Genomic DNA, 11,514 nt, shown 5'->3' with positions numbered 1-11,514 from the left:
AAAACTGTTCATCCATTAAATTAGATCACGTCTGATCTGTATCTTACCTCCATTTTCTCACCTTGGTTCCCAATCCCTAATAACTCGGCGAAAAAAATATCAGTCTTGGTTTTGAAATATTCATAAGACATTAAACCTCAACAGGTTTTGGATGGACAGGTGTCTTGATTTTGTGTGAAAACATGCTACTTGACATTACCTGTGAATAAATTCACTTTAAGATTGTGTTCCCTGGTTTAAACAGAGGAAACTGTTCCTCTCAGACCTAAGCTCTGCAGTCTTGCCACGTCTAGTCATGACTAGTTTTGTCGAAATATTTTCAGTCAATTCAATTTACATGGGATCAAGAAATGGTTGGATGCACTAGATACAGCAAAGATCATGGACTCTGAGAACATTCTCACAATCGTATTGAAAAATGTGCTCCAGAATTTGCCACAACCCCAGCGAAGCTGTTCTAGGAAAGCTTTAACACTGGCCTCTTCCTGACAATATGAACAATGCTTATGTGTGTCCTGTATACAAAAAGTAGGACAAATTCAATCCAGTCAATTGCCACCTCATCAGCCTGTAATAGTTCAAAGCTAAAGTGATGGAAGGTGCATAAACAAGCAGCATTACTCATTAGTAGCCTGTTCACTGCTGCACAGTTTGCATTCTGGCAGTGCCACTCATTTCCTGACCTCATTACAGCCTGAATCAGGGTCTCTTCTGTTCAGATGGTTAGAACATAGTACAATACCGCAGAACAGGCCGTTCGGCCCTCGATGTTGCACCGACCTGTGAACTATTCTCAGCTCGTCCCCCTACACTATCCCATTATCGTCCAGGTGCTTATCCAAGGATTGTTTAAATCTCCCTAATGTGGCTGAGTTGACTACATTGGCAGGTAGGGCATTCCACGCCCTTACCACTCTCTGAATAAAGAACCTGCCTCTGACATCTGTCTTAAATCTATTACCCCTCAATTTGTAATTATGTGCCCTCGTACACGCTGACATCATCATCCTAGGAAAACGACTTTCACTGTTTACCCTATCTAATCCTCTGATCATCTTATATGTCTCTATCAAATCCTCTCTTAGCCGCTTTCTTTCCAATGAGAACAGGCCCAGGTCTCTCAGCCTTACCTCATAAGAATTTCCCTCCAGACCAGGCAACATCCTGGTAGATCTCCTCTGCACCTTTTCCAATGCTTCCACATCCTTCCCGAAATATGGTGACCAGAACTGAACACAATATTCCAAGTGTGGCCGCACTAGCGTTTTGTATAGTTGCAGCATGATATTGCGGCTCTGGAACTCAATTCCTCTACCAATAAAACCTTCTTAACAGCACTATCAACCTGGGTGGCAACTTCCAGGGATCTATGTACATGGACTCCAAGATCCCGCTGCACATCCACACTACCAAGAATCTTTCCATTGACTCAGTACTCTGCCTTCCTGTTATTCTTCCTAAAGTGCATTGCTTCACATTTAGCTGCATTGAACTCCATTTGCCACCTCTCAGCCCAATTCTGCAGTTTATCCAAGTCCCCCTGCAACCTGTAACGTTCTTCCACACTGTCCACTACTGCATCAACTTTAGTGTCATCTGCAAATTTACTAATCCATCCACCTTTGTCTGTGTCTAAGTCATTTATAAAATGACAAACAACAGTGGTCCCAAAACAGATCCTTGTGGCACACCACTAGCAACCGGTCTCCAGGCTGAATGTTTTCCATCAACCTGAGCAGGGACTGAGCAGGGTAGCTGGAGCAGTTGAGTTGGCCTTCTCTGCAGAAAAGGATATCCAAATCAAAAGGAGGCCTCATTGAGAGAAGATGAGATAAACAAATGAGTTCCTCAATCAGAAGTAAATAAATGCTGTAATTCAATGCAAATATTCTGCCTTCCTTGTTTAACCTTAATTTCACTTCATGTTTATAATGGCCTGATGCCAGTGGAATAAAAAGTGTCTGCTGCTTGATCTTTGGGCATGGAGAATTTTAAAATCTCATGTTACATTTCTGACATATTTGACAGGATTCCAAACACAGTTATCAAGTCATGACAGATGAGGTTGAAAGTTGCCTGGTCGTGACAGAGGCTGATGGTGGAGGAGTTGAGATTGGCAATGACCATAAGGGTGGCTGAAGCTGCTGCAGTACCATTGGAGGCTCAGGCACCAGCAGATGAAATAGGACCTTTAGGCCAAAACCAGGTAGAGGTTCCACAAACTTACTCCCTTGACAATACAGAGGATTGAAGCAGTAATCCTAGTTGGACATTCTATTTACTGATGAGTAGGAAGCAAGAGAGATTTGAGGGAAAACATATGGTCATCCAGTGATTAGAGACTGGATTAAGGATGCACAACTGTTCACGGTGTTCAATATGAGTGAGAAGGCAAAATTTCTGATGGTGATCAATGTGAGAAAGCCTTTGGGAAATACTAGGAAAATGTTCAAAGATGTCTGCAGCAGACCTTTGAGGCACTGACAAAAGCTTTTTGCGTCAGCAGTAGCCTGATTCAGAGACAACGGAGGTATTGTGAGTACAAGGAGAGGACTTGTTCTCTGTATATCTGAAGCTGGTGACGTTGTTCAGCAACATCATGCTCCTCAATCCATTTTTCAAATCAATCAGGGGCAAGCAGCTGAAGGACCATCAAGCAGAATCAGTGAGGAATGGGATTATGAAAGGGAAATCATGTTTAACAGATCTTCTGACATTGTTGAGGATGTGATTGGTGAAATAGACAATGAAGAACCAGCAACGTGGATTTGGATTGAAAGAAGCTTTTAGTAAAGTCCCCCTTAAGAGTCTAGTGGACAAAATTAATATTTAAATGTTTGGGAGTAATATAATGGCATGAATTAAGAATTGGTTGACTGATCAGAAAGAGAGAACAGAAATAAATATATCTTTTAGCAGATGGCAGGCAGTGATTAATAGTGTACTGCAGGGATCTGAACGTGGGCCCCAGCTATTCACGATATAGATAAACTATTTGGATGAGGGAACCAAATATAATATTTTCATGTTTGCTGATAATATAAAACTAGGTAGGATTTAAAATACATCCACTGAGGTTTGTATCCTATCACCAAGTCACCCTTTATTTACATGTATTTACGTCCTTGACACTGATCCAGCTCCATCAGAGCCAGCTCTCAGACTGAACAAGATGTCTGACACTACTTATCTGTCAGGCAGAACTCCTGATTAGACCAAATTAACAGGTCCAATCAGGGAACTCATATTTTGTGAGGTCAACCTAGCTAACCATGTTGCAATCATGACAGAGTTGTGAGCTGCATGAAGAATGCAAGTATATTTCAGGACGATTTGACATGTTGAATGTGTGGGCAAACACATACAGATGCAGTATAAAGTGGATCTGGATGAGCATGCAAAGTTGTAGGGCATTGTTGGCTAATGACCAAGTGCAGGTAAGTGGGATTAGTGTAGTTCAATGTTTGTTGGTCAACATAGACATGTTGAGCTGAAGGGCTTGTGTCTATGCTGTATGAATGTATGACTTCGTTGTGACAAATGGAAAGGCAGAGTATTTTTTAAATGGTGATAGGAAATATAATGTGTAAAGTGATCTGGGGTCCTTATGCACCAGTCAATGAAAGGAAACAGGTAGGTAAAGCACACATTTTGGAAGCAAATGGTAGTTTGGCCTTCTTTGCGAGAGGATTTGAAGTAAGACATCTTGGTGCAGTTGTACAGACCCTGGTAAGAACACACCTGGGTCACCCTACCTAATAGAGGATATACTTGCCACAGTGGCAGTGTAGCAAAGGTTCACCAGACTGGTACTGCAGTTGGTAGGACTGTCGGTTCAACTGGACCTATACGCTTGAGAGTTTAGAAGAATGAGAGGAGGTCTGATTGAAAAGAATAAAATTCTAACGGGGCTAGACAGACTAGGTGCAGAAAGGATGTATCCCCTGATTGGGGAGTTTAGAACCGGGATAACAGTCTCAGGATATGGAGTATACCATTCAAATCTGATATAGGGAAACATTTCTTCAGTCCGTGGATAATTAATCTGTGAAATTCACTACCATACAAGGTTTGAAGGCTGGGTCACTGTGTGTATTTAAGAAAGAGATTGATAATTTTTTAGATATTAAAGGCAACAAGGGGCATGGAGAGAAAGCTGGAACATAGTTTTTAAGTTCACTAATGGGAAGTGGGCATTGGCTGCTAGACCTGAATTTTTTGCCTGTCCCTAGCTCCTTTGAGAAAGTTGTCATGAGCTGTCTTTAAACTACTGCTATCCGTGTGTTGATAAACCCACAATGCTATGACAGTGAAGGGGTGGCAATATATATATATCCAAATCAAGATGTTGAGTGGCTTGACGGGAAATTGACCTTCTAGAATGAAGTGATCATGGGTTTGGAATGTGGTGTCGAAGGACCTTTGGTGAATTTCTACACTGCATCTTGTAGATAGTAGACACTGCAGCTAATGGTGATGAGTGGCTAAATGTTTGTGGATATGGTGCCAATCAAACGGACTGCTTTGCGATAGATGGTTTCAAACTTCTTGAGTGTCACTAGAACTAATTCATCCAGTCAAGTTTGAACTTGAGCCTTGTCGATGTTGGATAGACTTTGGAGAGTGAGTCACTCATTACAGTTTTCTAGCCTCTGACCTGCTCTTGTTGTTACTGTGTTTATGTGGCGAGGAGAAATTGAGGACTGCAGCATTGGTCTCTGCGAAGGCCCCAGGGCTCTTCTCTGTGGAGCAGAGCCTGGTTTCTGAGTTCATGAAACTCAGAGAGAAGATTGATTCAGTGATGGAGGAGACCTGGACCAAGCTGGAACCAATCTCGGCCATGCTGCAGAAGTATGACCAGGAGTTCCAGCGTCTCGGGCAGTGCCTGGTGGAGGTGGAGCAGAGGACCACGGCTTCTGAAACCGCAGTAGAATCCTTGGCAGGTCAGGTCCAGGCCCTGGACGGCAGGTACAGGCCTTAGTAGATCAGGTTGATGACCTGAAAATCGAGGCTGTTGGAAGAACATCCGCTTGATCAGCTGCCGGAAAGGGAAGAAGAAGGCCAGCTAGTAAGCTTCTTGGAGCAATGGCTCCCACAGTGTTTGAAGCTGGAGGTCAGGGTGGGCCACATGGGAGTCGAGCGGGCCCACTGAGTCGCAGTGCGCAGGCCTGGATCAGTCCAGCGACCCCGCCCGATCCTATTGCAACTCCAGCATTCTAGAGATAAGCAAATGGTGTTAGAAGCTTCTAGAGCAGTGGGGAAGGATCCACAGACTCTGATATATAAAGGATCAATAATTATGTTTTTCCAAGACATGTGGCCGTGATCCACAAGAGGAAGGCGTTTGAGAGGTAAAACGGAGGCAGAGGGACTTGGATATTCAGTACGCTATAAGATATCTGGGTCCGTGTTTAATTTTGACTCACTGGAAAAAGCAAAGGACTTCCTGGACACCTTAAAAAAAACTGGCTGGTTCAACTAATATGGACAATAGTGTTCACTTCGTTTTCTCTGCAGCTTGCCTCATTTAACTGGTCTTGTTTTTTTAATATGTGGAGGTACTTTTTTTCTCTTTCTCTCTTATCCCTTCTTTCTCCCCTCCCATTATCCTTTGTTTTTTTTCTATTATTCCCTTTTCGTTTCTCTCTCTTACTATGGGATGATGGGGAGGAGAGTTTGTTTTTTTACCAGAATTGCCTAGCGTCAAAGTATCAATGGGATGTTTTGAGTGCCCACTTTTAATTTTGTTGTTGTAAGATGCGTGTAACTTTTTAAACTTAGTTTTGCCTGGGTTTGGGGCGTGGCTTCAGCTAGAAGGAGCCACGGAGGGATTAGTGGGTAGTATGAGCGCCCCCTATGGGCAAGGGGGGAAGTCTCTTCTAAATTGTGTTATATGTCGGTTCATTGTAGAAGTAATTGTTAGAAGTGTTGATTTGGTAGTTTTTGTAGTTGTATTTTCAAATTTATACGAACTGTTTACTGCTTTCACTTGGCATGCTCTGAGTGGGGTTCTTCTTCCCGGAGGATCACGATCTATTTCGTACGGCTACGGCTAACCCTTCATTTAAATAGTGCACCTGGAATGTTAAAGGGAGTCATTCACTGATTAAGACAATAAAGATCCTTTCAAGCCTTAGAAAAGAAAGGGTCAATGTAGCCTTGCTGCAAGAAACACATCTAACTGGTAAGGAGTACTTAACGTTACAGTAGGGAGGGTTCAGTCGGGCATTTTTCTCATTCTTTAACTTGAAAAATAGAGGAATTGCTATACTCACCCAGAACAATCTCCCATTTCAGCTGTTATACTAAAGTAAGAATGAATATGAGTGGTTTAATACATGGAGAGGAGTATGGGATTTTGAATGTATATTTTCCCCCGGAACACCCCCTCAAATTTTTTAACGATGCGCTCTCCAGGTTGATGGCTCTTGGGTAACGTCATACAATTATAGGGGAAGACTTTAATTGGCTTTTGGATCCCAAGGTAGACATGATACCTAGGGGTCTTGCGGGTGTATCCCCGCAGTCCAAGCAGCTGGTGGACCTGAAGAGGGAGCTGGGGTTGGTGGATGCGTGAAAATGTCTTCAGCCCGTGGGTAGGGACTTTATCTTTTTCTCTAACCCACATAAGTGCTACACTAGGATTGACATGTTTTTTGCCTCATTGACCTTGTTGAATTCGGTGCTGTCCTGCAGAATTGGGAACATAACCATTTCTGATCATGCGGCAGCATATATGGAGGTTAAGGCCTGTGATGATGGGACAGGCTCGTGGCATTAGCGCATGGATCATTTGCTCCTGAAGAATAGCAAGTCGACTGAGTATTTTTTGCAAGAGTTGAAAATTTTGGGGGGCATTAATTTGGGTATGGCCAGTAATCCGTCAGTGCTCTGGAAGACTGCCAAGGCCTATGCAAGGGGTTTGATTATTTCTTACTCGGCAACCCAGAAGGCGGCAGAGGGGAGAGCAGCAGTGTATGCTTGAGGCCCGCCTGAAGGTAGTCGAGATGGCATACTTTGACAGACCGTATGTAACCAAATTGCAGCAGATTACAGCCCACAGGGCTGCTCTGAATGCTGCACTCACCCAGTCAGCAAAGAGGGAGATTTCCTTTGTGAAACAGAGGCTATTTGACTTTGGTGATAAACCAGAGAGATATCTGGTGTACCTGGCCAGAAAGAAGAGTGCCCTCCAATCTATCACATCAAGTTATTCAGGGTTGCAGATCTTCTAATAGTATTAGAAAAATATTAAATATAGTTCAGGTATGCCAGTAAGGGTGATTCTGGGCTTAATGGTCTCCCTGGATGCAAAGGAAGCATTTGACCAGGTGGAGTGGCCATACCTCTTTTATGTCCTGGAACGGTTTGGTCTTGGAGGGGTCTTTGCCAGGTGGGTGGCAGTGTTATATAGTGACCATAAAGCAGTGGTTCTTACTAGTAGTATAAGATCTGACAATTTTATTATTGGTAGAGGCAACCAACAAGGGTGCTCCCTTTCACCATTGCTATTTACATTGGTGATTGAGCCATTGGCAGAGGCCATTCGGAGGGATCCTAATATAGTTACTCTGGAGGTAGGATCAGGAGGGCATAAGATCACCCTTTATGCAGATGACATTGTTATTTTTCTAGCCAACCCGATGATATATGTGCCGCGTTTAATCTAAGTGATTAATCTATTTGATTCTTTCTTGGTGTATAAAATCAATTTTATGAAGTCGGAGGACAAGCATGTGGTGGGTCTTATTGCAGCACCCGATTTTGGAGGTGGAATCTGATTTCCTTTCAGGTGCCCATGGGGATTTCTGTATTTCGGCATTTTTATCACCCTGGCCTTCGATCAGTTATATGAAACTAACTCTGTACAGTTATCCTGGTTGTGTAGAATAGCTTTGGTCAAAATGAATGTTCTTCCTCGTTTATTATATCCCATGCAAATGCTCCCTTTGATGCTGTCTAAGCAAGCACCGGAGGCTTAACAGTTACCTTGCTTCTTTTATCGGGAATCATAGACAGCCTCTTATTAAGCCCAAATTGCAGCTTCCGCAGGGATTTGGTGGGGGGGGATGTGGATTTTCCAGATTCTAAGTAATATCCGTTAAGTTCCCTATTATCCAATGTGGCTGATTGGGCTTGCCCGGACCCGCGGTCAATTTGTCTGGACATCGAGGCCTCCCATACAAAATGCCCCAAATGTGGACAAGATGAGGACTGTTATGGACCATTGCAGGAATCCAATTGTCCTTAACACGGTTAAAACATGGGAATGATGCGACAAAATGAGGGTAATTTACAAAAAACTTCCCCTTTTACTCCCACAGTAGGCATGTTAGGATTCTGGCCGGGATCAATGGATTCTGGATTTATGCTCTCGGAGTCTAGATGAAGATCTGAACCCTGGGGGAGTCTCCCGGTTCCATAATCGGTCTGGTCCTTTAAGACTTCACTCTTTATTTCTTCATGCAGCCGGGCACAAATCATCCAGAAACACAGAGGTTAAACACTTCCATGTTCCTCAGAGAAGCTGCGCACATGGCTTAAAACAAAGACATTTTTATACTTTTTTTAAAGAAAGGTACTGGATTCTGGGTAATCCAAGATGGAGGACGGGAACATTTCTGGCTGAAAGAGCTGCTCTTTTTTTGAGGTATTTTAGGTGCTGGAGGTGATTTCATCGAATTCCAGGAGCAGCAATTACTGTTTAATATGCTGTTGCATTGTTTTGGAACTTTGGAAAAAAAAGTCAAAACAACAGCAGTTTTAAAAGGGAGAAGAACAGACAAAGGAAGCACATGGTAAGGACAGTGCAGGCGAGACAGAGAGAACCTGCACAGTACTGCCTTTGCTGTTTTTGAATTCATGAGTCGCTGGACATCGGAGTGCATCTGGGAAAGTTAACAGACAGTGAATTTCACAGCTAATCTTGGAGGAACCGGTTTGGGCGAAGTTCACAACACAGAATCAGATAAGTTAATTTTTGTTTTAAGTCTGTCCAAGAGAAAGGCTGTATTAGTGAGTACAGTGGGTTCTTTCTTGATTATATGTTTTTGGAGATAAGTCTCTTGATTAAACTTAAAATATAAGCCGTAGCTATTAATTTAACCTGGTGCAGTGTTTTGTAGAGGAATAAGACGATGTTATTTTCTGGGATTGTAGATTGTGAAGGAGCAAAAATGGCCTTTGCAGTGATATGTACTTCTTGCCAGATGTGGGAGTTTAAAGAGAGTATAAGGGTTACTGCGGATTCTATCTGCCATAAATGCTGTTGGATGCGAATCTTATCAGATCGAATGGATCGGTTGGAGAGTCAGATAGAAGCGATGAGGAATTTGCAACAGCAACAGTGTGTGATGGATGGCAGTTATAGGAAGGGAGAAAGTCTCAGATGCAGTCACATAGATGGGTTAACTCCAGGAAGAGAGGTAGGCACCTAGGGCAGGAGTCTTTTATGGATATACCCATTTCAAACAGGTATGCTGTTTTGAAAAAGATAGGGGTGATGGATTCTCAGGGGAACGTAGAACGAACAGCCAAGTTTCTGGTATTGAGACTGGCTCTAATGCAACGAGGGGTATGTCGGCTTCCAAGAGATCAGTTGTGTTAGGGGATTCTGTAGTCCGAGGTACAGACAGACGTATCTGTGGCCAGCAGAGAAACAGCAGAATGGTGTGTTGTTTCCCTGGTGCCAGGATTAAGGAGTCGCAGAGAGGTTGCAGAATGTTCTCACAGGGGAGAGGGGCCAGCAGGAGGTCATTGTCCACATTGGAACCAACAATACAGGAAGGGAAAAGGTTGAGATTCTGAAGGGAGATTACAGAGAGAGTTAGGTAGAAAGTTAAAAAGGAGGTCCTCAACGGTAGTAATATCTGGATTATTCCCAGTGCTACGAGCTAGTGAGGGCAGGAATAGGAGGGTAGAGCAGATGAATGCATGGCTGAGGAACTGGTGTATGGGAGAAGGATTCAAATTTTTGGATCATTGGAATCTCTTTTGGGGTAGGAGTGACCTGTACAAGAAAGGTGGATTGCACCTAAATTGGAAGGGGACTAATATACTGGCAGGGAAATTTGCTAGAACTGCTTTGGAGGATTTAAACTGGTAAGGTGGGGGGTGGGACCCAGGGAGATAGCGAGGAAAGAGATCAATCTGAGACTGGTATGGTTGAGAATGAAAGTGAGTCAAACAGTCAGGACAGGCAGGGACAAGGTAGGACTAATAAATTCAACTGCATTTATTTCAATGCAAGGGGCCTAACAGGGAAGGCAGATGAACTCAGAGCATGGTTAGGAACATGGGACTGGGATATCATAGCAATTACAGAAACATGGCTCAGGAATGGGCAGGACTGACAGCTTAATGTTCCAGGATACAAATGCTACAGGAAGGATAGAAAGGGAGGCAAGAGAGAAGGGGGAGTGACATTTTTGATAAAGGATAGCATTACAGCTGTGCTGAGGGAGGATATTCCCGGAAATACATCGAGGCAAGTTATTTGGGTGGAACTGAGAAACAAGAAAGAATTGATCACCTTATTGGGATCGTATTATAGACCCCCTAAGAGTCAGAGGGAAATTGAGAAACAAACTTGTAAGGAGATCTCAGCTATCTGTAAGAATAATAGGGTAGTTATGGTAGGGGATTTTAACTTTCCAAACATCGATGGGACTGCCATAGTGTTAAAGATTTGGATGGAGAGGAATTTCTTAAGTGCGTACAAGACAATTTTCTGATTCAGTATGTGGATGTACCTACTAGAGAAGGTGCAAAACTTGACCTATTCTTGGGAAATAAGGCAAGGCAGGTGACTGAGGTGTCAGTGGGGGAGCACTTTGGGGCCAGCGACCATAATTCTATTCGTTTTAAAATAGTGATGGATAGACCAGATCTAAAAGTTGAAGTTCTGAAATTAGTGAAAGGCCAATTTTGACGGTATTAGGCAACAACTTTCGCAAGCTGATTGGGGGCAGATGTTCGCAGGTAAAGGGCGGCTGGAAAATGGGAAGCCTTCAGAAATGGGATAACAAGAATCCAGAGAAAGTATATTTCTGTCAGGGTGAAAGGGAAGGCTGGTAGCTGTAGGGAATGCTGGATGCCTAAAGAAATTGAAGGTTTAGTTAAGAAGAAGAAGGAAGCATATGTCAGGTATAGACAGGATAGATCAAGTGAATCCTTAGAAGAGTATAAAGGAAGTAGGAGTATACTTAAGACGGAAATCAGGAGGGCAAAACGGGGACATGAGATCGCTTTGGCAAATAGAATTAAGGAGAATCCAAAGGGTTTTTACAAATATATTAAGGACAAAAGGGTAACTAGGAAGAGAATAGGGCCCCGCAAAGATCAGCAAGGTGGCCTTTGTGTGGAGCCACAGAAAATGGGAAGATACTAAATGAATATTTTGCATCTGTATTTACTGTGGAAAAGGATATGGAAGAGAGAGACTGTAAGGAAATAGATGGTGACATCTTGCAAAATGTCCAGGTTACAGAGGAGGAAGTGCTGGATGTCTTGAAA

At 43.1% G+C, this 11,514-nt stretch overlaps 1 protein-coding gene across 2 annotated transcripts in view; it reads right to left on the bottom strand.

The window, feature by feature from the left end:
• Nucleotides 1–11,514, bottom strand: part of LOC122557721 (aryl hydrocarbon receptor nuclear translocator-like protein 1) — a 29,498-nt gene that overhangs the window by 10,586 nt on the left and 7,398 nt on the right. The window contains exon 2 of one of the 2 annotated variants that reach the window (XM_043705632.1): nucleotides 1,652–1,664. The gene's annotated coding sequence lies outside the window, so the exon portion shown is untranslated. Of the gene's footprint in view, nucleotides 1–1,651; nucleotides 1,665–11,514 lie in introns of those variants that run through there. The other variant, XM_043705633.1, reaches the window with a different exon arrangement.

This window comes from Chiloscyllium plagiosum, chromosome 16 (assembly GCF_004010195.1).
Source record: "Chiloscyllium plagiosum isolate BGI_BamShark_2017 chromosome 16, ASM401019v2, whole genome shotgun sequence".
Taxonomy (NCBI): domain Eukaryota; kingdom Metazoa; phylum Chordata; class Chondrichthyes; order Orectolobiformes; family Hemiscylliidae; genus Chiloscyllium; species Chiloscyllium plagiosum.
Note: the sequence above shows the minus strand (reverse complement) of the source record. Positions and strands in the feature narration are given on the sequence as shown.